Here is a 24453-nt window from a genome sequence, read left to right as displayed (position 1 = left end):
CGTCACAGTCACATTGTCAGAGTCATCGGGTTGCTGGCTGGCTGGAGGCAGGTGGCGCTGGGGTTTCCAGGCCCTGCGATGGCCCCGCCCCGCCAATTCCATCCGTTGCCTTGGTGACTTGTGGGCTTTGAGGAAGCGACAACCTTGCCGAGCCTCACTGGGGAAGGTAATACCCCTGTCACTTGGGAGGACCAAAATGAGTTAATATAAGCAAAGAGAATGGAGTGTGACCACCCGTGGGCTCTGTGGCTGTCACCACGAGTCAGACAGCCAGCTCCCGATTCTCTGGGAGCACCTGCTAAGGCCTTGCCCGGTACATCCCAGTGAGTAGGGCAGATGAGGTCCCTGCCCTTATGAAACTTACAGTCCAGCGGGGGGCTGGGTGGCATTATCACACATGACATTTGAACTAGGTTTATGACAGAAGGTTTTCCCTAGGTGGGAAAGTCAGAGAAATCACGCTGGCGGATTCTGGGGGTGCCTGAGCTGAGACCTGAGCAATGAGGAAGTCATGAGGGTGGAGGAGGGAGGGACATGCTTTCTAGGTAGAGGGAACAGCACTTGCAAAGGCCTAGTGGCAGGAGGAAGACTGATGACCCCAAGGACCTGAGATAAGGCTGATGAGGCTGGAATGCAGAGTGACAAGGAACTGGAAGATGGGGCTGGGGAAATGGGTAGGGACCAGGTCTTGCAGCACTTTGTAGGCCCAGTGGAAGGTAAGAGCAATGGGAAGCATTACAGTGTTTGAGTCAGGTGGTGACTGGATGGGATGGGCATGGTAATAAAGCTCACTTGGCTGCAGTGTGGAACATGGGGCACAGGGCACTGGGAGGGGAGGCCAGAAGGCTAGCGAGGGGGTCTTCACAGTAGTCCAGATGAGACAGGGTGGTGGCTTGGATTAGGATGGTGGCAATGGGTGGAAGGAGGTGACAGTGTTGTGAGGTCTTGTTGCTGTGGTGGGCGAGGTAGGCTGGTGGGACTGCCTCGAAAAGTAACATTGCCATCCGGAGTTCCTATGGATGGGACAGAGAACCAGCTGGGGTTGTTCAAGCCATACTTAGTTCCCTGCAAATCTTTGCCCCGAAAAACCACCGAAGACCAAGAAATCTCTGAGCTGGACACAGCTCTTCCTGTGTGCACACCTCCCAGAGTCTCTCCAGATGCCCAGGCGGGGTCATGTCAAGTCTCCTGAGGATAGATCTGCTGCTGTTCCCACCCAGGCACTGCAGGGACCGGGGGTGGTGGTGGTAGTGATCTGACCCTGTCTCCTCCACACTTATGGCCAGCCTCTCCCGGCCAGAAGCTAGTCTTGGCATCTGGTGGTTTTGTGCAGTGGTTTTAGACCTGGTTTCGAAGTCGGACAGACCTAGGTTTGGAGCCAGGTTCCACCAGTTACCAGGAGCTGTGGCCTCATGGGACAAGTTACCTCTCCATATCTGTTTCCTCATCTGTGGAATGAAGGGAGCACCTAACTCGTAGGTTGTGGTGAGGATTTAGAGGAGTTATCCACATAGAGTGGATATCCACTTATCCACTTATCCATAGAGTGGATCCCAGATAGCTTTAGAGGAGCTATCCACATAGCAGGGGCTCAGCTCAGTAAATATGAGGTCTTATTATTATTACTAGCTGTAAAATGGGAACAATGATCGCAAGGCTATTGAGAAGACTGTGCCTACTGCTGTGCCTGGCGCGTGGTCAGTGCTCCCAAGGTCAATGTTATTGACCCTTGCAACAGTGCTAAGTCAGAAATAGCTTCCGCCTCTGCCACTGGATTCTGGATACTCATACCATAGGATGAGAGGGAGCCATTGAAAAGGATGCTATAGGGAGCATCTGGGTGGCTCAGTGGGTTGAGTGTCTGCCTTTGGGTCAGATCATCTTCTCTGGGTCCTGGGGTGGTTGGATTCCCTGCTCAGTGGGGAATTTGCTTCTCTCTCTCACTCTGCCCCTCCACCATGCTCAAACTCTCTCTCAAATAAAGAAATAAAATCTTTAAAAAAAAATAAAAGGATGCTATAGGAGAATGAGGTGGGAACTTGGTTATCCTATAATGTTAAGGATCAGGTTCAAAAATTGCTGTGGCCTGAACATATCCCTATAAAAGTTAAATGTTGAAATCCTAGCCCCTAAAGGTGATGGGGGTTAGAAGGCGGGGCCTTTGGGAGATGCTTGAGTCATGAGGGTGGAGCCTCCACGAATGGGATTAGTGCCCTTATAAAAGGGACCTTAGACAGATCCTGTGCCTATTTCACTATGTGAGGACTGGCCATGGGAGGAGGTGCTGGCCATGAACCAGGAAGCAAGCCCTCGTTGAATGACAACCATGCCGGCTCCTTGACCTTGACTTCCCAGCTTCCAGAGCTGTGAACATCACGTTTCTGTTGTTTATAAGCTAGCCTGGTTTTGTAAGTGGTATTTCGTTATAGCAGCTCAAGTAGACTAAGGCAAAACTGTTCAGGTGGCAGATGGGATAGTGGTGATTTTTATTTGTTGTTTAGTTTTGTCATCATTAAAAAAAAATTTCAATTATGAACACGTGTTTATTTTAGAGCCTGAAACACTATTATAATAGGATGTTTACAAAGAGTTTTCAATGACAAGAGAACATACTTGTAATCCAATGTGAAATTTAAAAAAGAAATTAGATCACAAAATTGTTTGTAGTGTTGGCTCATCTATACAAAGTGAAGTCCCCGGAAGGAAATAAATCTGCCATGACATCATTGTTTGGTATCTTGGAGTGAGGGTGTAGTCATTTTATTTTTAAAGATTTTATTTATCTATTTGAAAGAGAGCCTGAGTAGCGGAGAGGGAGAAGCAGACTCCCCACGGAGCAGGAAAGCCCAACGTGGGGCTCGATCCCAGAACTCCAAGATCGTGACCTGAGCTGACAGCAAATGCTTAATCCACTGAGCCACCCAGGTGCCCTGGATGTGGTGATTTGAAAACAAGGCCTTGAATCCTTTGACCTTCTTCCCACTGAGAATCGGAACCTATGGCTTGTCTCTCCCTTGAATCTGGGTGGGCTTATGACTGCTGTGGCCACTAGAACATGGTGGAAGCCACATTACATAACTTCCTTCCTTCAAGTAGTCTCTATACCCAGTGCAGGGCTTGAACTCACTACCTTGAGATCAAGAGTTTCATGCTCTACAACTGAGCCAGCCAGGCACCCCTTCACTTTGTAACCTCTAAGTCTGGATCATAAAAGCCCATGGAGCGGGGCACCTGGGTGGCTCAGTTCGTTATACATCTGACTCTTGATTCCAGCTCAGGTCATGATCTCGGGGTCCTGGGATGCAGCCCTGCATTGGCTTCCCGCTGAGCAGGGAGTCTGCTTGTCTTCTCCCTCTGCCCATTCCCCTGCTTGCTCTCTGTCTCTCTCTAAAATAAATAAATAAACCTTAAAAAAAAAAAACAAAAAAAAACCACCAAACAGGCCATGGAGCTTCCTTCACTTGCCAGAATGTCCTCTCTTGGTTCCCCAAGCCTTTAGGTAAGAAGCCTAACTCCTCTGAGGCCACCACATTGTGGAGAAGCCTAAGCCACATGAAGAGGCCATGAGCAGGCGCTTAGGTCACCAGTCTCAGTTGACTCATCCTGGCCCAGGAGCCAGATATGTGAATGAAGAAGCTTCTAGATGATTCCAGTCCCTAGGTGTTTGAGTCTTCCTAGCTGAGGCTTCCCATATCATGCAGCAGAGACAAGCCATCCCTGCTGTGCCCTGTTCAGAGTCTGGGAGCATGCCTTATGTGGCCACCTTCTGCCAGTAAATTTGGGGTGGTCTGTTATACAGTGATAGGTAATCAGGACAGGGGGAATATGGGAAATTTTCATCCTTTTAACTCGACTTTTCTGGAACACTGATGTTTTTTATTGTGAGCATTGTGAGCAGATGTTTTTATTATTAAGGAACTATAAGGAAGTTTTTGTTGAGTGAATAAAGAGAGCACAGAAAGAAAGGAAACAGAATGAATTAAAGGCAAGGGAAGAGAGAGGTAGGGAGAGAGGAGGCAGGGGGATTGTTTTTTTGGGAAGGCCCTGACTCCATCCCTCGCAGGAATCATGGAGCTCATGAAAACGTCCCATGGGCGTTTCTTCTAAGGCCCGTTCCCTTGAACTTTTCTGCCCTTGGACCATGACTGAAGGGCACAGCAGTAAATGGCTCTGAGTCAGAGAGCTTGGCTATGGGCTGTGTGTCTTTGTGCAACTCACTCAGCCTCTCTGAGCAGCAGTTCCTCACCTGCTACTCGGTGTATTCTTGGACACAGCCGGAATGTGGAAGAAGCAGGATTCAAATCCAGGACTGGCTGACACCTGCCAGGGCAGCTCTCTTCCTTCATGAAGAGGTCCAGGTAAAGGTGTGAGAGACAGTCGGGAGGAGAAAGCTGCTGCCAGCCAGCTGCCCCTGGGACCCCTCTGTGCAGGCAGGGGCCAGGGTGCTAGGCACAGAGCAGGGAGGCTGGGGGCCCAGGCAGAGGCCAGGACTGCTCCAGTCCCTTCAGGAAGCTAAGTGATCCCTCCCATAAACCTTTCACCCCTGTGTGCTTTGAATGGAGCCATTCAGAGGAGGAAACCTGACCTGCCGATGTTTTATGCATGGTCCAGCTGTGCCAGCAGCAGCAGGCCTCCTGGGAGGTATTATTTTTAGCCAAAGCATATGAGTGAGCTGGGGGCTTGAAAGAAGCAGGCTGGTCACCCACCTGTCCAGCCCCCTCACCCAAGGACCCCTTCCCTTGCTGGGTGGCCAGAGGCAATGTTAACACAATCTGTGCCCAGAACCGGGGGCGGGGGGGGGGGGGGCGCTGGCTCGAGCCGGGCAGCCGCTGGGGGTGTGGGAGGCTCATCGTTCCAGGCTGTCTGTTGTGTAGCCAAATAAAGCAGCTGGCCACCTCTGACACCTGTGTGGCCACCTCCCATGGGGAGCTCCCCCCTCCCCTTCCAGGTATTGGCTCTGAGTAAGGCTGAACCCAGGGGAGGGGGGCGAGCACGTGTCTGAGACTCCGTGTGAGGATGTAACCTTTGCAGCCTTTTCAAATTCCTCTGCTGCTGAAAAACATCATCTGGCTGCTGGGGGTGCCAGCTTTCATCACTCCCAGCCTCTTCTGGGGCAGTGTCCCCAGCAGGTAGGGTGTCCGTCACAGGGTAGATTGGCAGCAGATCCTGGGTAATTAACATCTTTTTCGGTCAGGTGTCCACCAGCTTCTCTACCCCTCCTGCCTTGCTTCCAACTGTGTTTCAGCGTCAGGGTGGCTATGTTTATGGAGTGCCTAGTCTGTGCTCAGTGCTTTTTGGTCCATTTCTTCTTCTTCTTTCTTTTCTTTTTAGTTATTTATTTGAGAGGGAGAGATTGAGAGCAAGCAGGAGCAGGAAAGGGTCAGAGGCAGAAGGAGAAGCAGATTCCCCACCGAGCACAGAGCCCTACACGGGGCTCGATCCCAGGACCCTGGGATCATGACCTGAGCTGAAGGCAGACGCTTAACTGAGTGAGCCACCCAGGTGCCCCAAGCCCATCACTTAATCTGCACAACCTTTGGGGGCAGGAACTGCTGGGCTTTATTTTGATGGAGAAACAGGGAGTTAGGGCAGAGCCAGGACCTAGACCCTGTCTGAACGGAGTATTTTCTGTATGCATGGAGGCCTGACTTGGTGACTTCTTCGGATTAAGAGCCAAAACCCACAGCTCAGGGGTGTTTTCTCTTTTCCCTTTTTCTCCTCTTGCTGAATCATTAGAAACCACAACGTGGACGTGGAAGGAACAGTGGAGATCACCTCTTTCAAGCTGTTCATTTCTCAGATGGAGAAACTGAGGCTGAGAGAGAGGCATTCTCAAGATCACTTGGTTGCCCAAGGGCAGTTCCCAGTGTGCAGACCTCATTCCATGGCTCCTTCTGTTCCAGCCCAAGATCTTCTAGTATCTCATCTTCCTGGGCTTCTGTCTGCCTGTCAATAGGACCAGTCATTCCAACTGAACACACATGCTATCATGGATGTGAAGGTGCTTGACGGACAGATGGCTGATTCCCCAATGCCAGCCCTCCGAGCACCCCTGTCCCCTATTTGTCAGGCTGGTTGCAGGCCAGCTTGTAACCCCTCAGGTAGGCATCCACCTGAGGGGTGAGGACAGGGCTAAGAGAGATTGCTAGATTGGTCGCTGCATTAATAATGCTAAATGACCAAGGTCCTCACCAGCCAGAAATCTCCCCAGGGCTTTTTATTTTTAAAAATATTTTATTTATTTATTTATTTATTTATTTATTTATTCATGAGAGACACACAGAGACAGGCAGAGACATAGGCAGAGGGAGAAGCAGGCTCCCTGCAAGAAATCTGATGCAGGACTCGATCCCAGGACCCCGGGATCACAACCTGAGCTGAAGGCAGATGCTCAACCACTGAGCCACCCAGGTGCCCCACCTCAGGTCTTTCAGTGAGAGAGAATTCAATAGAAGGCATTGACTAGATAAGACAGGTCAGAGCAAGATAAGATGTCCAGGAGCTTTGCAGAAGCCAGAAGCTGCTACCACCCAGGGCTGGGGGCAGAGAGATGAGCTGGCCTTGCCAGAGCCCCGGGGGCTGGGGCAGGGGCTAGAATCTAGTTGGGGGCTATCTGGTGGGAGCAGGACCATAGACCTGATGAGGTTTTTGTGGGAGACACCACAGGAAGCAGAGATGCAGGGGAGAAGGGAGAAATCCCTGGGCTTTTCCCTCCTCGCACTCTCTGCTGTGCCTCCAGTTGGCCAAACTGACCCAGAAGCCAAGGGAAAAGCCAGGCTGGCAAAGGAGTCTGGGAAATGTAGTTCCAGGGATAAGGGGCCCCGAACAGGAGGAGAGGGAGGACAGGATCTGCGATCAGCAGGTAGTGAGTGGCCCAAGCTCCGAGGGCCCTAAGGCTGTAACCGCGGCCACTGGTTAAGCGCTCGCCAGCTGTTCTAGTGCAGCAACTGCTTCTCCCCCCGCGGTAACACTTCTACCGATGAGGAAGCTGAGGCCCAAAGCGATGAAGTCAGGAGGTGGGAAGAACTGGCTTCAATGCTGGCCTCATGCTGGGACCCTGCCCTCCTCCTGCCAGACACCCCCAGCGCTGGCCTCCACCTGCTTGGGAGCATGCGCTCTGGGCTCGGTGGCCCCTCTCTCAGTAGCGGCTGGTTGTTACCGTTGTTACCGCGGTCTTACAGCCCATCTTACAGCCCAGGACATGCAGACAGGTTACAAGAACCCCCGGGGGGGTCACCCAGCTCGTCCGTGGCCGTGCTGGGGGTTCCGACCCTCGGCTTCTGGCTTCAGAGCACACGCCCTTCAGAGCGCAAGGACCCCTGCCCCTGTCCAAGGTGCTCCCTGAAATCCCACTCTTGGGATCCCCGGGGCCCTCTAGCTCATTAACTCTGCCCTGTGGCCGGCCTGGCGTGGCTCAGGCATGACCCGCACGCCCAATTAGAGGAATTCAAAACGTCGTTTATTTATCAATGACTTAAGCTTATTTGATCATGAAGGATGGAGCCCAAACTGTTCTCCGAAGCCACTGTCGTCCCTCAGCTGTGCCAAATCCGCCTTTGATCTGCTAATCCTGAGTTTATAAGGTTAGGAGATAAGTGGGCGGAACGAAATTCTTTTCTCTTTTGGTCCGTCTAAGCGGCCTGAAACCCCCAAACATCATAGACCTCCTGGGCCCCAGCCTCCTCCCCGGGGATAACTCAGATGGTGTGTGAAGGGGGAGCTCGTGTCCGGGCGCACACAAGCTATTTGGGGCGGCAGGCACTCTGCACTGGGTCTGCCTGCTTCCTCCTCCTCCTCCTCCTCCTCCCCTTCTTTTCTTCTGCTCCTCCTCCTGCACTGCCCTCCTCACACTGACCTGGGGCTCGGAAAACCCAGGAAGCCAATCTGGCCAGTGACCTCATCAAACTGCCGGGACCTGCTCCCTCTTGCCCTCTCTTTCATTTTATACACAGATCTGCCCTTCCATCTGGAGCCCTCCTGCCTGGTACTGACCCTGGGAGGCAGCAGAGATCCTATCCCTAGGAGAGGGATAAGACTTCAGGCCAAGTAAGCTCAAGTCAGATTTATGGTGCCCTTGCAGGAGAAAGCCCCCAGGGAGTGTTTATAACTCAGTGCAATGAAAAGCATGAGAGATTTGTAGTCAGACAGTTGTGATGTAAATCCCAGCTCAGGCCAGTTATGTGACCTTTGGGCAACCAGTTAACCTCTCTGAGCCTCCGTTTCTTTATTCATAAAATGGAGGATAATGATGGTAGCCACCATCCTTAATTGACTTCTCCCTGGAGAATCAAATGAAGACACCTGCATCTTGGTGCAGAATAAGTGCTTCATAAAGGGCACTGGTGGTGATCACTTTTGTGGTCCTCTGTAGGAACTCGTACAGCCTGCACCTGTGCAGTACCTCCCACTCACCCATCTGGTGGTGGGTCTGTGGCTGCTGTCCGCCCCCACAGACCTGGAGACAAGTGGTGCGGCCCTGGCCACGATGCTGAGGCCAGTGGTGGGGGAGACGTCCCAGGAAGCAGGACGGAGATAACATGGCCAGTGCTTCGAGGAAGATGGGGACAGTGGGCAGGTGCTCTGGTGAGCAGCTATAGCTGTGACTCTGAGGGCCACGGGAGAGAGGTTGGCAGGTCGGAAGGGGCCACTTCGAGATGGACAGGGGAAGAAGTTTCGTGGGTCCTCAAGAGACTTGGAAGGCAGTCGTCCTGACCTATTTTATGCCCTTTTGATGTAGAGAGGTTTCAAAGGCAAGGACTGATCCTAGACCAGGGGAAGGGATAGGCTGAGGCAGACCAGCCTGCTTCTCTTCCCCCGGGGAGCGAGAGAAGCAGGGCCACTGCTTTGGGAATCTGGAGGCTGTATTCTCACCCTACTTCCCACCAGCTCTGAGTCGTGAGCTAAGGCCCTTCATGGGGAAGACATCACGTGGCTTCTTGCCTGCCTCTCCGTTTTTAAACTGTAACCTGGGAGCTCCCTGCAGCTGAGGCTCTTCCTTATTTACCTTTGAGTGACCCACCCATCAGCGGAGGGCACGCCATTTATAACATGTACATGAACTAGGTCAGACCCTATGCTCACATCTTGCAGTGGGGGTGGGTGGGCTACCAGGCTCTCCTGAGATTTCTGGAAATTCTAGGTGCCAGCAGTTCCACGGTCACTGCTGGTGCTCACCCCCTGCCCCCCACCTCCCCTCCCACTTCATCTCTCCCCCATGACTGTGTCCTTGTCCCTGGACCAGTCCCAGAGCGCACCCAAACTCATTCCCCTACATCCCCCACAAACGCCACTCACACCAGTCCCTCCTTGCCACAGCAGACTTTGCCGGTTGGCGGTTTCAGGAGGGTGAAGGTTACATTATAGACACGGACCAGTTCAAATCCACGTTAGTCATCCTTACCTGGAAAAGCCCCTTAGCCCTGGCCCCTAAAGAAGTCTTTCACTCAATACCTCTCTTTGTGAGCTCCTGCCATGCCAGCCCTACTATTTTTCTCCAGCTTACCCTTCATCCCTGCTAAGCTCCTATGCAGAGTGATTCAGTTTATTGCTGTTTTGTGAGCATGCACTTCAAGGCTTTACCTCCACACACAAAGTGCCCCAGCAAGATGTTTTTCTAAACAAATATTTCCCTTTAAATGGGACTTTGGAACTAACTGTGAAATAGCTCCCTCCTCCTCAATTAGCTTGCATGCCAGTGCGTCCCCTCTCTGGGTCTGTCTTTCCCTCCTTTGTCCATGGGGATCACCATCTCCACTTTTCCATCTCACAGCCCTGCGGTTCGGGTTCAAGACAGAATAGCACACAAGGAAACAAAAGGACCACACGAATGTTCGAATCCTCCTTGGAATAAATATTCCCTGGTAATAAAAACGGTGCTATAAAACTTTGGAAGAACTTTGGTCTTTTTGGTTTGGATCCCCAAGTAGGAAGTTTTTGACCTTGCTGACAAAATAGCTCTTTGCTCTCCCCACTGCTGAGATTTGCCAAATGCTGGAAGGATGGCATGGCCACTCTGAGGTTCCCTGTTAGAGAGGAGAAAATATGTCCATCTCCTCTTATTTGGTCCCTCTGTGGGGAGAGGGTCTGTTTTATTCTCTCTCTCTCTCTTTTTTACCATTTGCAAATCTTCCTCTTGGCTTCCCTCACAGCTTGATAAGTGATTGGTTCTTGCTTTCAACATCAATAGCAAGGCATATATTTTTTTACTTATGCGCGATTCTGTGTCTAAGTTCTCGGGCATTCAGAGAAAACAATATAGTTCTCCTGCAGGAGGTAGACTGTGTAAATATATATTAGTTTGGGGAGAAGGAATGAGGAATGATAAAATATTCAGAAAGCAGTCTGTTCTTGAGGGATGTTATTCTGCACAGCCAGGGAGCAGATTAATGACACCGTTTGTGAGGAAGGGAGACCAGCCCCATAAAATATGTATTAGTGGGGATGGTGGTGGGATGGGCGGGGCTGTTTGGGGTTGGATGTACAGGTCCCAGCCTCAGAATCTGGTGCCTACCCTTGGTCTCCCTCATCAGAGCTCCCAACAGCTGGCTCCAGGGCCTTGGAGGGCAAAAGCTCCAATATGGGTGGGTGCTGACCATACCTAGGTGGCCATGGGGGACAGGATGGGATTGTTTGGTAGAAGTACTAAGTGAAGAGTTGGGATGCTTGGTCCTACCACTAATCTGCTGTGTGGCCTTAGGCAAGTCACTTAATGTCTCTGAGTTTTTGTTTCTTCTACTATAAAGACAGAAGATTCTTAATAAGGCTTCAGTAGCAGGAGGATGGGTGGAGGTTTTACTGGAAAGGAAGCAAGATGGCAAAGTCCTACTTGCTAGGCCTCACCAGCAGGAGTGCATTGTACATGGCATGAAGAAATTCTATGATAAGCCAGTTGAGGGTGTGGGGAGGATGGTAAGACCTCTAAAGACCCCACCTGAGTAACAAGGGATGGCCCTCAAATTGCCTTCTGAAGTGGACAGTGCTGGGGTGCCTGGGTGGCTCAGTCAGTTGAGCGTCTGCCTTTGGCTCAGGTCAAGGGTCATGGGATTGAGCCCAGTGTTGGGCTCCCTGCTCAGTGGGTGGGGGAGGGGGGCCGCTCCTCTTGCTCCCTCTGCCCCTCCCTTGCTTTCTCTCTTATGCTCACTCTCTTGTGCATGCTCTCTCTCTTAACTAAATAAATAAAACTTTTCAACAAATATAAAGTGGACAGTGCTGTTAAGGTTAGGGTTTTGTTGGGCTGAATAGGAGTGCAAGTTTGGGGCCAGAGCTGAATTACTTGGAGGAATGGCAGAGAGGGGGAGGCTGAGGGTGGCTAACACTGTTTGGCCTGTCTGCTAAGTCAAGAGTAGATAAATATTTACACTCTGTCGGCCTGCCTGAGGGGCCTGGGTGTGTTGGACCAGGGCTGATCCTTTGGGTTCCTTCTACCTCAGACACCGCAGGTTCCTTTGTCCCGTTTCTACCCACCCCCAAATCAGGTCCTTCCCCAAGCTGAACTCTGCTGGATTTTGCTTTAATTACAAAGGGTGACCTCTTGTTACTCCCTGGGATTTCACGTAGCAATAGTAAAAAGCTTGTACAACCCATCGCATGTGCTAGGAATTGTGCTACAGGTATCATCTCATTTCACCCCTAGAATAACCCTAATCAGGTAAATACTATTATTGTCCCATTTTATAAATGAGGAGGCTGAAGCTCAGAGAAGTCAAGGAACAAGTCCAAGGTAACACAGCAGCAAGTCTGATCCAGAGGCCAAAGCTGCAACCACTGCGCTAATTGCCTATGGGTCTATCTCTGTTACGCTGAAGCTTCTCGGGGGAAGATTCTGGTTCCACAGGCCCTGTGAGGTAGAGCCCAGACTTGGCTGCAGGGCGCTTGTCAGACCCCACTAACTGATTGATTTCCTCCCACTAGGCCTTCCCAGCCTCTCTTTGGCAGAGTTCTTGTCAAATCACCAGGTCTAGGCGAATCCTGTGGGACATCTGCTTAGGGGCATGGAGGCTCCGATGTCTCGGATTTAGAGGACACTCCCAGTGTGTTTGTCAGCAAGGACTCACTTACGGCTGGCTGTCCTCTGAGCACCCCATGCTGCCTTATCTGTGGTTTCCAGCAGCACGTGGACAAACCTGGAGACTAGCTTGTGAACCTCTGGATCATTGATGGAGCTTCTAGCTCAGAGCCCAGGAGTTCAATCCAGCCCCCATGGGACAGGGGAGGAACCGCTCAGACTTTAACTGAGTCAGAACAAGTGGCCACCTACGAGACAAAAGGTGCCACAGATAACTGGGGGTAAATATTTATTTGCATGTAATTGAAATGCATTCCTACCTGCACCATCTAAACAATCTACCAGGTATAAGAAAGAAGGCAAACAACCCAATAGAAAGTATAGGATAGGGACAGGCAATTTCCAGGAGAGGTGACTTATAGGGCTGATGAAGCAGGGCAAGATACAAAATACTTATGTGTGGGCACCTGAACAGGTGCAGCCTGGCTGGGTCCCAGTGTGCAGTCAAGGTATCTGAAGACGCTCCACCTGCTTGTGATCCAGGGAATGCATGGCATGGGACCAATGTGGTAGAGCTCTGACAGGCCCTCCCTGGCCCTCTGCTCAGACCCAGCCTCCATCCCAGGGTCCCTCCCACCCCAGATTCTTCAGGGAATATTCAGCTCACCAGGTTATGTTTTTCTCAGGAGCCAAGGCTGAAAGGTGTGAGTTGGTCTTCAGGTTCTGAGAATACATTCCCTGCAGATTCTCTAAAATGGGACCCTTCCTTCTTACTCAAGATCAGATCCCTATTCTGGGAGTTGTCCATGGGAAGTGACAGTAAACCGGAAGATCAGTCCCCTGCCATCTTAATCTGATTTGGTACAGTCATCAGAGCAGGGATGGACGAGACATGCCATCTGACATCATCCGGGATCTTCAGCAGGACAGGAGTTTCCTCCCAGATCTCCTTCTCCCCTGCAGTGACCTTCGAAGGGGGATGGATCCCTCTGTCTTGTGTTGTTAGAAGAGGCCCAGAGCACTTAGAGAGTGCCATGTGCTTCTGGCTTCTCGAGCAGCTGGAGGAGGGCCTGGGAGAAGGGCTCATTTTAGCACTCAAAGGTGGATGAGGCTGGATATCTTGTCCTGTTGAGCAGACGGGAGAGGGCCCTGCCCTCCACTTTGTGAGGATCTTGGAAGTATGACGAAGCTGCCACCTGCGTGGAACATTTCCCCTGGATACTGCTTTAGGTGGTGCTGACAGTCATGAGCTGCGTGAACTTGTAGAGGCACAAGGCTCTGGCCTTCGCCCCATAGATGTAACAGGTACATCCCTTGCCCCTTCCAAATCCCCCCACATTGCACCTGTTCAGGCTGATGCTATGGCTCCCTACTGCACCCTCTATGGCTCTTTCTGGATGCTTTCTCTGGCTGCTGAGACTTTGCAGTAGAAGTACAGGGAAGTTGGTAGCCCTGGGATCACATTGCAACCAGAGACTGACAGCTTTCTCACCCCCCTGGTGGGACACCTGAGGCATGCTGTATGCAGTCCCTGGTAGGAGTGAGCCTGGGCTGCCCACAGGTGACCTGCTCACGAATGCCCCCTGACCAGCTTCTGTGCCTCCCATCCCCATTCCCCTCAGGTGCTTCCTAGGACCACCCTCTCAATGAACTCTCTGCTTCAAAACCTGGTTTCAGGGTCTGCTTCTGGGAAGCCCCACTTAAGACAATAGCTGTAGCAGAATTAAAAAAAATATATGGGTTGAGGATGTAATCCACAGAAGCTGTTCACAAACGTTCTCAAAGTAAGAGAGCCTCACCCTGGGACACTAGTGAATCCAGCCAACCTCTCCTGGGCACATAGCTCTTTTTTTTTTTTTCTTAATAGAAAAAATGTGGTTTCCCCTGTTGATAAACCACTTGTAATTTTCACACCATAAAACATAGACTTGTGGCTTGAGTTTCACAGTTTACTAGATAGTTCTCCATGCCTCTGACAGTTCTGATGTGTTTTTCTCCATGCCTATGACAGTTCTGATGTATTTTCCTGTTATATCTATATATCAGGAAGGGGAGGCATATATAGCTTCCCCCTAAAGCTGTATTTGCTCATTCTCTCTCCCCCAGTCCATATCAAGCTGTCCCCAGAGGGAGCCCCTGTCACCTCTTCCAGTCCTAAGTCCAAAGGAGGATCATCTGTGGAGAATGACTATCAGGTTGGGCCAGCACGAGGTGACTAAGGGTCAGGGGTGATGAAGGGGATTCAGAGATCTTTCCCAGATCGACTGTTGGCAAGTCTAAGACTTCACATGTGAATTGTCTGGTGGCACACAACTGAGTGGAGAATCTCACGGGAAAGAGGTAGGACAAAACTTGAGATGGTTCATGGGCATCCAGAATGGGAGGAGAGGAGCAGGCCATGGCTACATTTGACCCCTGGGCCTCTAGAAGGTATGGGGTAGATGTGCAGGGTGCTGGGCTGGAGAGTAAGAGGTCACTGCCCAGAGGGCTAAGTCCTATGACTTTCTGTAAGATGAACAGGCAGGGGAATTGGGAAGGTCCCAGAGTTCCCTCTGATAGGGGCTGAGCTTACCTCCACCAATCAAGCATCCATGGCCATATCGGACTCCTGTGATGAGGAATGGGTTTAGTAGGGTGTCACCTGTGGGATACCTCCTGGCAATGTCTCTTGTGATAATGGCAGAACCATGTGATACTGTGTAAGTTGGTTTCCTGTAGCTTATCTGGAAGATGATCCCAGGAAACACCAGCAAAGGGGCAGGACAGGGATATGGTGGGCAGGGGGAGGGGGCAGCAATGTGACAAAGGGAAGGGCATGCTCTCAAGCAAGTTAGGACCCCGGGGACGAATGGGACTTACCCTGCTGGGAGCCCTATGAGCCAGTGTAGAACATGCACTTCTGGTGATCCCATTTCCCGCGCGAGAGGGAGCCGGGGTATTTACACACCACCTCCCCTCTGACACAGATCCAGAGCTGCTCTGGGGCACTGTGGATTTCTCAGCACTGCTGGCCTGTGGCTGGAGAAGACCTGTGGGACTCTGGCCATCAGAGAAAACCTTCAGGCAGGGCAGCATGGATGCTAACAGCGGGAAAGACCTAGAGGTTATGGGCTGGGCAGCAACAACCTCTACTACATGCTGGCCCCAAACCTCGCCATTGCTTAAACAGAGCCAGCCCCAAGCTTCAAGGTCCTGATCACTCTGCCAGGCTCACTCTCATCCCGCAGCCCCTGTTCACAGTGGTCCTTTATCATTTCTGCTCTCACACATCACTGTTCTTCTCCATCCTCCCACTTCTCCTGCACCATCAGCTGCAACCCCTCCTCCTTCAGCCAGCGCCTCAGCTCTTAGCACCCCAGAGGCCTCCGGGAACCCTGACCGTCTGCAGCACTCACTTGGTCCCAACTCAGGCGGGTCAGGCGGGTGTTTTCTTTCCCGGCTTGGGTTGGTTGGTATGGCTTGTTTCCTCAAAGAGATAGCACCCTTGTGTCTACTACAGCTCTGAGTCACAGTGGCCAGAACAGCATCAGACGCATAGTATGTGCTCAGTAAGTGCGTATTGTTTTTGCTGATGACATGGGGATGATGGTGGTGAAGACGATGGGGCCACCAATGAGCTGCTCACAGGTCTCACTCTGTAGCTAACTTGCTCTGTTTCTTCTGACAGGTCATGTCATCTCTCTGATTACATTCTCCTGTAACAGACTCTTTCTTGCTAGTTGTTTTAAATGGTTCCCTTTCCTCCTGGGAGCTCAGTGAACCCACCCATGCACCTCTGCAACCTTGGCGGTTTGGATTAGCTGTGGGACTGAGCAATGAAATATGGCAAAAGTGACGCTCCCACCTCTGGGCTTGTGCTGTAAACCGTCCCAGGCGTGACCCTTCACTGCCTTCCTCCATCTTCCACTTCGGTGGCATCACCGAAGAAGAGCTGCCCAGGAGTCCCCCACTCACGGACACCGCCATGGGGCTACTGTGTGGGTAGGAAAGTGTTACTGTGGCAAGTCACTGACGTTTAAGGACAATTGCTTCAGTCTAACTCTAATGTGGAAATGTTTTAAAAATGAGAATAGTATCAATATCAATGGGCTGTCGCCAACATGAATACTATAGCCTGCTTAGAAGATGCTATACTAGTTTCCTAGGGCTGTCATCACAAAGGACCACAGGGGATCCCTGGGTGGCGCAGCGGTTTGGCGCCTGCCTTTGGCCCAGGGCGCGATCCTGGAGACCCGGGATCGAATCCCACGTCGGGCTCCCGGTGCACGGAGCCTGCTTCTCCCTCTGCCTGTGTCTCTGAGCCTCTCTCTCTCTCTGTGACTATCATGAATAAATAAATAAAAAATCTTTAAAAAAAAAAAAAAAAAAAAAAAAAAAAAAAAACAAAGGACCACAGGCTGGGCGGCTTAAGCAACAGAAATGTCTTTCTTAGTTCTAGGGGCCGGAAGTCCGAGATCAAGGTGTGGGCAGGGTTGGCTTCCTCTGAGGCTTCTCTTCTTGGCTTGTAGATATCTGCCTTCTCCCCATGTGTCTTCACCTCGTCTCCCCCCTGAGTGTCTGTGTTCAAATTCTCCCCTCTTATAAGGACACTGTCATATGGATAAGGGCCCACCCTCATGACCTCACTTCACCTCACCTCTTTAAAGATCCTATTTCCAAACAGGGTCACCTTCTGAGGTGCTAGGGGTTAGGACTTCCAACTATGAATTTGGGGGACACAATCTGACCCATAGGAGGAGCTCAGGAAATGTTCCTTGCTTTCCTTTCCAGGAAATTCTAAGACACTCCAGTAATTAATAATGATGTCAACAGCCCATCCAACTTGCTCTGAAATATAGTGTCTAGGAATATCGCACTGGCCCTTCATCCAAAGTCTAATTGTCTGAAAGAACTGCATCCAAGATGCTGTGATTCCATGAGATGAAACACAACAAGTGCGAGGCTGCTCGGGAAGCAAGTGTTCAAGGTAGGTTTGGTGCTGGTGGTGGTGGGGTGCCAGCGAGATGGACCATGCAGCGGGCTCGCACTTGACTTCATCTGTATTTCCATAGGGCTTTAAGGACCAAGTCACAGTAATGATGTCAACCTCGAACAATTTCTTGAGCGCTTACTGTCAGCCACTTGTCTAAGCATTCCCTGCGAGTCATGTCACTGGGTTCTCTCTAAATGGGTTCTCTGGTTATTTCCATTGAAAGAGAGGCGCAGAGCTGAGGCAGCTAGCTCAAGTTCACGCAGCAAGGGAGAGGCAGGAATGGTGGGTGGGGCCAGTGGCTGTGGGTTGCCTGGAGAACGCGTTTGCTCGTTTGCTGAAAGATGCAGATGTTGCTTCTTTGATCAGGTGCCGGTCACACCAACCACCCGGGCCCCTGACATCCCCCCCCCCCAATTCCCCCAGCTCCATGGCTGGGGTTGGAGCCCTGCCCTCTTCTGCCTTCAGGACAAGAAAGCCCCCTCCAGCCTCCTTCAGTGTCATCCTGCAGTCTGGCCACCCTCCCTGTCACCGCGCCAGCGGCTGGGAGCTTTCATTCAAGTGGAATTGAGCCGAGGACTTTTGTAGCACTTCATTTACATGTATGCCAACAAGCTGAAATGTGCAGCAACCTTGGAACACTTTCAAAGGCAGGAATAATTCCTCTGAAATAGGTCTTCCGAAAGCTTTATCTTGTCCTTTCTTTTTTTGTTAATCTTGGAGCCCCTTAGCATGTCAAAGCAATTTTTCTAATGTCACATCTCTTAGACATTAGCATGAAAGGGCTTTAAGAGATGATTTGAAAAAGAATAAATGTTGAATGAGCATTTATTATAGAGTCGCTTATGCTACATTTACATTTTGACTCTGTTTCTGCCGTGTGGGCTGGAGAAGCAGGCTGATTTGAAAGTCAATGGTGTCTAAATAGGCGTTCGCTACAACTCTGTTTACACTCAGCTGTTTCCTCTGTGCATTAATTTACAGAAAGAGAAGATTTCATTAGGCTGATTTGTCCCGGGGAATGAGATTAAGCAGAGTGTGCGCACCTCACACGGAGGTGGGATTCCCAGCAGGAGTCGACCCCGTCGTCAAGAGGCCATGGGGCAAAGGTAAGGGAAGCCCATGCTAAGGGCTTTCTGCACACCTCTTAGTAAATTAATTAGCAGGGTCCTGTCCTTTCTTCAGGAAGCTGGCCTGGCCCAAACGGCATAGTGCAATGGTTAGAGCCCAGCCTGGGAACAGGGCACACCATGGGGTGTGACCACACGCTCTGTCACTCCCTGAGACCCAGGGCAACAGATTTGAATCTGTTTTCTCATCCAAACCACGGCCATAATCTCTGTCCACATCTCACAGGGCTGGTACGAGAGCAGAATGGTGATGGAAAGTGTCTAGTGCTGGGCCGGGCACCTGGGAAGTACTCAATCAATATTGGCTGCTTTTATCATTTTGATTGGGTTTTTTTTTGGTCTGTAGAACTTGGCCAAAGTTCCAGACAAATGACTCTGGTTTGTGGCAAGTATAGATTTTTTCCACCTTTGCGTCATTCTGTGGGTTCCAACCACAGGCAGGTTGCTGGGTGTGAGTGGGTTCTGGGGCCGATGGGTATTGCAAAGACTGTTAGACCCTTTGTGTGAATGCACGTGTGTGTGTGTGCGTGCGTGTGCGTGTGTATGATTGAGAGAGAGAGGGTGAGAGAGGCAGAGAGGTCAGCTCAGTACACGGGGACGTTCCCCCAGATTTGAGCACCCAGCCCCAGCAATTCCCAGCCCTGGGTAACCTCTGTCACTCCACTTCCCTGCAAGTTTCTCTCTGCATTTGTCACTGCGCTGGACCTTATGCTCCTCGAGGGCAGGAAATGGCTCTTAGTAACTTTCGTCAAAATCAGCCCTTCAGTTAACGCACAAAGAATTCACGCTCAATCAAGTCTGTGGTACTTTTTCAAGCTTGGTTTCTCGAAGCCGCCTCACTCTTAGGTGGGGGTCCAATCCGTGCCGGCTCAGAGGGCAGTGCTGGCTGCAGCAGGGGTAGGGGGTGGGGGACCAGATCCCTGTCCTCTGAGCAGGCCTTCTCCTGGCCCCAGCACTTTGGGGCACGGGAGCAAACCCTCTCCCCCAATCTGCCCCAAACTAGATCATCCCCTTCATTTCACAGGTCAAGGAAGCTGAGCTCCATTCAGAGGGGGAGGCTTCACTTACCCTGTGGTCACACAAGCTGGCTGGTTGAGTTCGGCCTAGTATCCAGGTCCAGTGAGGCTGGCCCAGCGCCCTTGGCAGCCTGCCAGGCCTCCTCTCAACCGTGTTCCACCTCCCCTGTGGGGCTGGATTCTTTCTGGAATAGTCCCTAAAGCCAGCCAGAGGCCAGGTGGCTCAGCCCGCTCTGGCTCTCATCCTGAGCCTCCTGCTACTCCATGTTCCATCTCTGAGTCCTGCCCTCCATCTGGCAGTGCCCCCAACTGCTCTCTAGGCCCCGCGGGGCTGAGACTTGGGCCCTAAATAGATTTCTCACTCCCCTGTCCCTGTTTTCTTAATTTTAAAAATTGTTTTATTATTTTTATTTTTATAAAGCAGTGACAGCTATAGTGCTTCTTGAGCATCTACTACGTGCAGGTGCTGCCCGAGACCCCATTCCTGCAAGGCAGACACTGTTGCCCAACATCTTGCAGATGAATGTGCAAGGTTACACAGCTCAGCCCCAAAGGCAGGATTTGAACCCAGGTTCAGCAGTCTGGCTCACTCTAGGACTCCCTAGTTGTCAGGTGGCCAGGCCACTTCCACACAAGTATCTCCTACATTTCCCTAATCTCTGAGCCTTCTGAGGGTGGCATCTGCCCTGCTTGATCTCGTTCCCCAGGGCCTTCTGAGCTCAAGGTTGAGAATGTCCCAAAGTCCCTCAATTCAGACTCACCGGCTTGATTTGAAGAGGTGATTATTTCCACCACCATCTCCATCTTCTGAAGGACTCGATCCCAGCCACTGCCCTGAGTGTGATCCCTACACTACACACAGAGTGCCAATGAGGAGAACCCAGGACCATAGGATGCCACTCAATGTCCCACTGAGTCTGGCAGAGCTGGGACAACCAGCTCTGTCACTAACCAGCTGTGTGATTCTGGGCAAGTAACTTAACCCCTCTGAGCTTCATTTCCTTCTTCAAATGGGGATAATAAACAAGTTGTTCCTCATCTCTGGGTCTCTGTTTCTTCTTTTATAAAACTGAGGTTGGATGGTCCATTTCTAAAGTCCCGTTTGGCTTAATGGGTCTCAGACCCCCTGGTGCTGGATTGGGATTTGCTCTTCTCTTAGCGTCTAAGAAGAGAAAACAGTCCTACCAGGGCTCCCAACCCACAAGAAAGCCCCAGCAGTCCTAGAGCAGATCTGCAACCCGGAGTGCATCCTCCTTGCTCTGTAGGAAAAGAAGGAAAGGTGCCAATCAGAAGCTGCTTAAAAATGTAATCGTAAGTTTTGGCCTAGGAGGGGAGATTGAGGTGGGGGTGGTGGAGAGGAAGGGAGAGATTGAGAGTGAGAGAGAGAGAGAGAGAGAGAGAGAGGGGAGAAGAAAGCCCACTTCAAGGCCAGTTCCCCTCCCCTGGCTGGAAACCTGTGTGTATGCACGGATGAAGGGAACAGAGCAGAAGCAAAGGCTGGCCTTCTGATGGAGCATGTGGTGCCCACTTTGAACGATGGCCTTTGTGCCTGCCTATTCAGGGCGGCCTCAGGACAATGGGGGGCAGACACGCAGGGGAGCACAATGACAGGGACATTGCTGCCTGCCGCTTTGCATTCCCTTTGAAGTGGCTCTGCCCTGGGCCCCCGCAGGCTCCAAAAAGAATGCTTTTGTTGCCCGCTCCAAAGATGCTGTAAGATGCTGAGCAAAAGTAACCGGAGGGGATCTGCTCGATTAAAAAAAAAAATTAAAGATAAGAAACAAATCAAGCTGGCCACGTGGGGGCTGGCGGCAGCTTTGAACCCTGAGAAGAGAAGGGACATCGTGATCCAATCCTATCTCCCCTCCGGGGAAGTGACTGACTTCTGGGGGTCACTCTCAATGGAGACTGGGGGCCAGGGTGGGCAGTCCTAGCTTGCTGGGGTCTCCTAGAAGTTCTCCAAAGCTGGAGCTGGGACTCTGAGAGCCCACTCCAGTGCTGGTGCTTGGGCAGAAAAATGCTGGAGGCAAGACCCACAAGAACTGTACTGTTTACTGTGTGCCAGGCATGGGGCTAAGCGCTTGCTTTATTGTCTGTGTGACTACCTTAAAAATGCTTCGCTATTAATCATGTGATGAACGCGTGCACACACGATAACTCCACATCGTAGTGGGGGAGGTCAGCGTCAGAACTACCTGACTCAGGAGACTATGTTGTTGGATCCAGGGCTGTGGGGGTGTCGGCAGAGCAGGTTGAGCGTTGCAACGTTCTAGGGGGTGCCATTTGTCCCAGGGTCTTGTTGTGGTACCTCCTGGAGTTGTGCAGTGTACAACCTGTACCTCTGTACATGGTGCCCCTGCCAGGGATGGTAAAGTATTGTATGAAGGGTCTTTATCAGGAATCCACACCTTCAAATATTGTTATCAAAATCAACACGAAGGATGTGTATTAGTGCGAGGCTTGTGAGAAGCAGTCTTTTCCTTGGTGACAAGAATGGAATTCGATGTAGGTGGTTGGTTGGTAAGGTTGGATAGGCCCTACTGCCTGAGAAAACTGAGGTGTAACCCCTGGGAAGCCCAGCAGTCTAATACTGGCTCAGCACAGTGTCTAGGTCATTTCAAGCGCTCAGTAGTTGTTATAATTACCCCCATCCTACTGCTGAGGGGGCTGAGGCTCGGGAGGTGAAACAGCTTGCCCAAGCACACACGGCAGGCAAGGGTGGTCTTGGCCCTCCAGCTGTGGCCTAGCCTGACTCCGAGAGGATGCCCTCTTTGGGGGTAACAGTCAAATCAGGGCTTTGTGAACCTCAGGCCACATGTATAAGGGCCCCCAGCTCAACAGTATCAGGTGCCTTGACCTTGGGTCCCTGGTCCATCAGACCTTTTGGACCTGCCCTGAACATCCAGGGAACTCTTTGTGCCTGCCATGCCCTGGGTGCCCCAAAGGTACTTCTTCCACAAACGTGCAGAACCAAAGAAGATCTTGGATTAGTGGGCAATCATCTAGGGCCCTTTATATCATTTCTGGGCCCCCAGCCCCGCTTCTGTGCTGGCTCCTCTTTGGAAGACTCCGTGGGGTGGCAGCTCTCTTGGTCTACATGGTGGGAGCCTGGGAGCTTGCCCTCTGCTAGCATGGGTGTGTGAAAGCTCCCCTGCGGGATTGGGTGGAAGCTGCTCTCTGTGGGGCTGAGCCCGAAATCACACATTGCTTGGTCCTGCCCTTCCCCGCCCCATTTCCCCCATTCCCTCGCCAGTCTTTCCCCGGAGCACCCCCTGAACATACTGCACGCACCCGGCCCGAATCCTCACCTTGGCGTCCGCTCCGGGGGATGCTGACCTAAGACTGCCGCACCCCCAGAAAGCCCACTTAGCACAAGAAGTCCCAGTGTGCACCAGCGGCAAGTGGCCCAAGGCCGCACGCTCTGCTTGGGGGGCCTCCAGGAGGTCTCGATGCCCTGACTGTCTTCCTGATGCTCTCAGGGAAGCCCTTCTTCTCCTTCCCCTAGTGAATGGCTGGGTGAGGACTTGAACCCCAGGGTTCTGTCACAAGTCTAGGGCTTAAAAACAAACAGCACCTCTTCCCCCGCAGACACCCCAGCACATCTACTGTCTGTAGGCCCTGTGCCTGGGACTTTCCTGACGACCTCCTTTTCCTAGTTCTTCCCACTGGCCCACAGGTGAGCAATAGGCCAAGAGAGACACAGAAGCCACATCATGGACAGAGACTGAGATGACAGGAAACAGAGGGCCTGGGAGCCCAAGAGGGGTCATGGGAGCCCAGGGGTCAGTGCTTTTTCTGTCTGTCTGTCTGCCTGCCAGCGTCTCTGGGTAACCAGTCCCGTTCAGACTCCCTGGAAAACCTGGCAGCTCTGGCTTTGCTGGCCTCTTGGACGGGTGTCCAAGCCTTAATCCCTAGGGCTGCTGTTTTGGACTTCCCCAGGGTTCCAAGAAGTCCTTGGTGGCTCTCAAAGCCAAAGGTCTGGTTACCTTCAGTTCCTGGGCACTTAGCAGTCCACAGGCGAGCATGGGTAGGTGGCCTGTGACTCCTCATCACTCCCACCCACCCCAGGCTCGTGGCAGTCCTAAAGGCTCTAGCCTAGCACCTGAGTGGCCTATCTGCTAGCCTGAGCTCCCTCCTGGGCACAGCAAGAGCCTGAAGAGGGACCCTCATTTACTGGATCCAGTGTGTGCAACATGCTACATAATATGCCAGGCACTGAAGGGGAGAAAAGATGCACAGTGCCAGCTCCCTGCTCTCTGGAGCACGGGGCTCAGTGTAGTAGCCTGGCAGGCCCCAAGCAGCCGGAGCCACTGGATGCCAGTAGACTGAGTCAGACAGGCAGGAACTCAGCAGAAGGAGAGGAAACCTGTTCTCAGGAGGTCAGGAGGGCTTCCTGGCAGAAGGAGCAGGAGCTGTGCTTTGATTCCCGGAGCCACCATTTGTACCTTTTTGCAGGCTGTGGCTCAGGCCTGGCCTTGTATTTGACCCATCTTATTTCTCATAACCCTGTGAAGGGGATCTTGTCCTTTCTTGATTCTAGGTGACAAAATTGAAGCTCAGGCAGGTTACAGAGCCACACAGCTGGTGACTAGTAGTGTGCAGGTTGGAGCTGTCAGTCTTGGGGGTACACAGACCCTGCAAAGGAATAAATCACTGCCATTCAAAGCCATACGTTCTCTAGTAGGAGGGAGGCGCCCTGTGGATATAGGATGGGGCCTGAAAGAGGTGGGGAAGAAACTCTGAAAACCTGGGCTCTTGCAGGGTGAGCAGGAGTTTGTTGGGGGGGGGGGGGCAGGAGCGTACTCTGGGCTGAGACAACAAACGCTAAAACCTGAAGGTGAGAGACAGCCAGTAAGGAGGAGCTTGTGAGCGGCCTGGGTGTGGCCAGAGAGGGGCGCCGGGGGAGCCGAGCCGGGGACGGCGTTTAGCACCGAGTGGTCTGTGGGTGGACGCGAGCGTGCGTGCGCGAGCCGTGTCCCCACTGCAGTTCAAGAATTTGTCGAATGAGCGCGCGGGCGGGCGGGCGGGGGGAGGGCGCCCTGAATTTCCTCGGCCCCGCTCGCACCGGGCCGCAGCGGCTGCTCGGCGAGTTCACAGCGGGCGGCGGGGCGGCGGGGCGGCGGGGCGGGGGCGCGCCCTCCCCCCGGCCCGGGCCCCCGCCCCGCCCCGCCCCGCCCCCGGCCCCGGCCCCGGCCCGCCCCCGGCGGCGCGCGCTGCCCTAACGCGGAGCAGATGGCGGGCGGGGCGGGCGGCGGCAGCCGGGCCTCATTAGGGCCCCTCCCGCGGGCGGCCGCGGGCGCTTTGAAGTGAGCCGCTGCCGGGCCGCTCCGGCCG

The 24453-nt window shown here is 52.3% G+C and overlaps 2 long non-coding RNA genes across 5 annotated transcripts in view; both read left to right on the top strand.

Annotated features, from left to right (window-relative positions):
- Window positions 1-9875, top strand: part of LOC111092900 — a 29328-nt gene extending 19453 nt beyond the window's left edge. The window contains exons 2-5 of one of the 2 annotated variants that reach the window (XR_005355807.1): window positions 5737-6001; window positions 7497-7583; window positions 7953-8046; window positions 9770-9875. This is a non-coding gene — a long non-coding RNA (uncharacterized LOC111092900). Of the gene's footprint in view, window positions 1-5736; window positions 6102-7496; window positions 7584-7952; window positions 8047-9769 lie in introns of both variants that reach the window. The other variant, XR_005355808.1, reaches the window with a different exon arrangement.
- The window catches only part of LOC119870331, a 108713-nt gene that overhangs the window by 68026 nt on the left and 16234 nt on the right, over window positions 1-24453 (top strand). The window contains exons 1-6 of one of the 3 annotated variants that reach the window (XR_005355810.1): window positions 12697-13309; window positions 14111-14344; window positions 15672-15985; window positions 16775-16970; window positions 17958-18082; window positions 19827-20157. This is a non-coding gene — a long non-coding RNA (uncharacterized LOC119870331). Of the gene's footprint in view, window positions 1-12696; window positions 13310-14110; window positions 14345-15671; window positions 15986-16774; window positions 16971-17957; window positions 18083-19826; window positions 20158-24453 lie in introns of those variants that run through there. The other 2 variants (XR_005355809.1, XR_005355811.1) reach the window with 2 other exon arrangements.

The sequence above is a fragment of the Canis lupus genome, chromosome 2 (assembly GCF_011100685.1).
Source record: "Canis lupus familiaris isolate Mischka breed German Shepherd chromosome 2, alternate assembly UU_Cfam_GSD_1.0, whole genome shotgun sequence".
NCBI classification, from domain to species: domain Eukaryota; kingdom Metazoa; phylum Chordata; class Mammalia; order Carnivora; family Canidae; genus Canis; species Canis lupus.
This window is presented reverse-complemented; position numbering and strand designations above follow the sequence as displayed.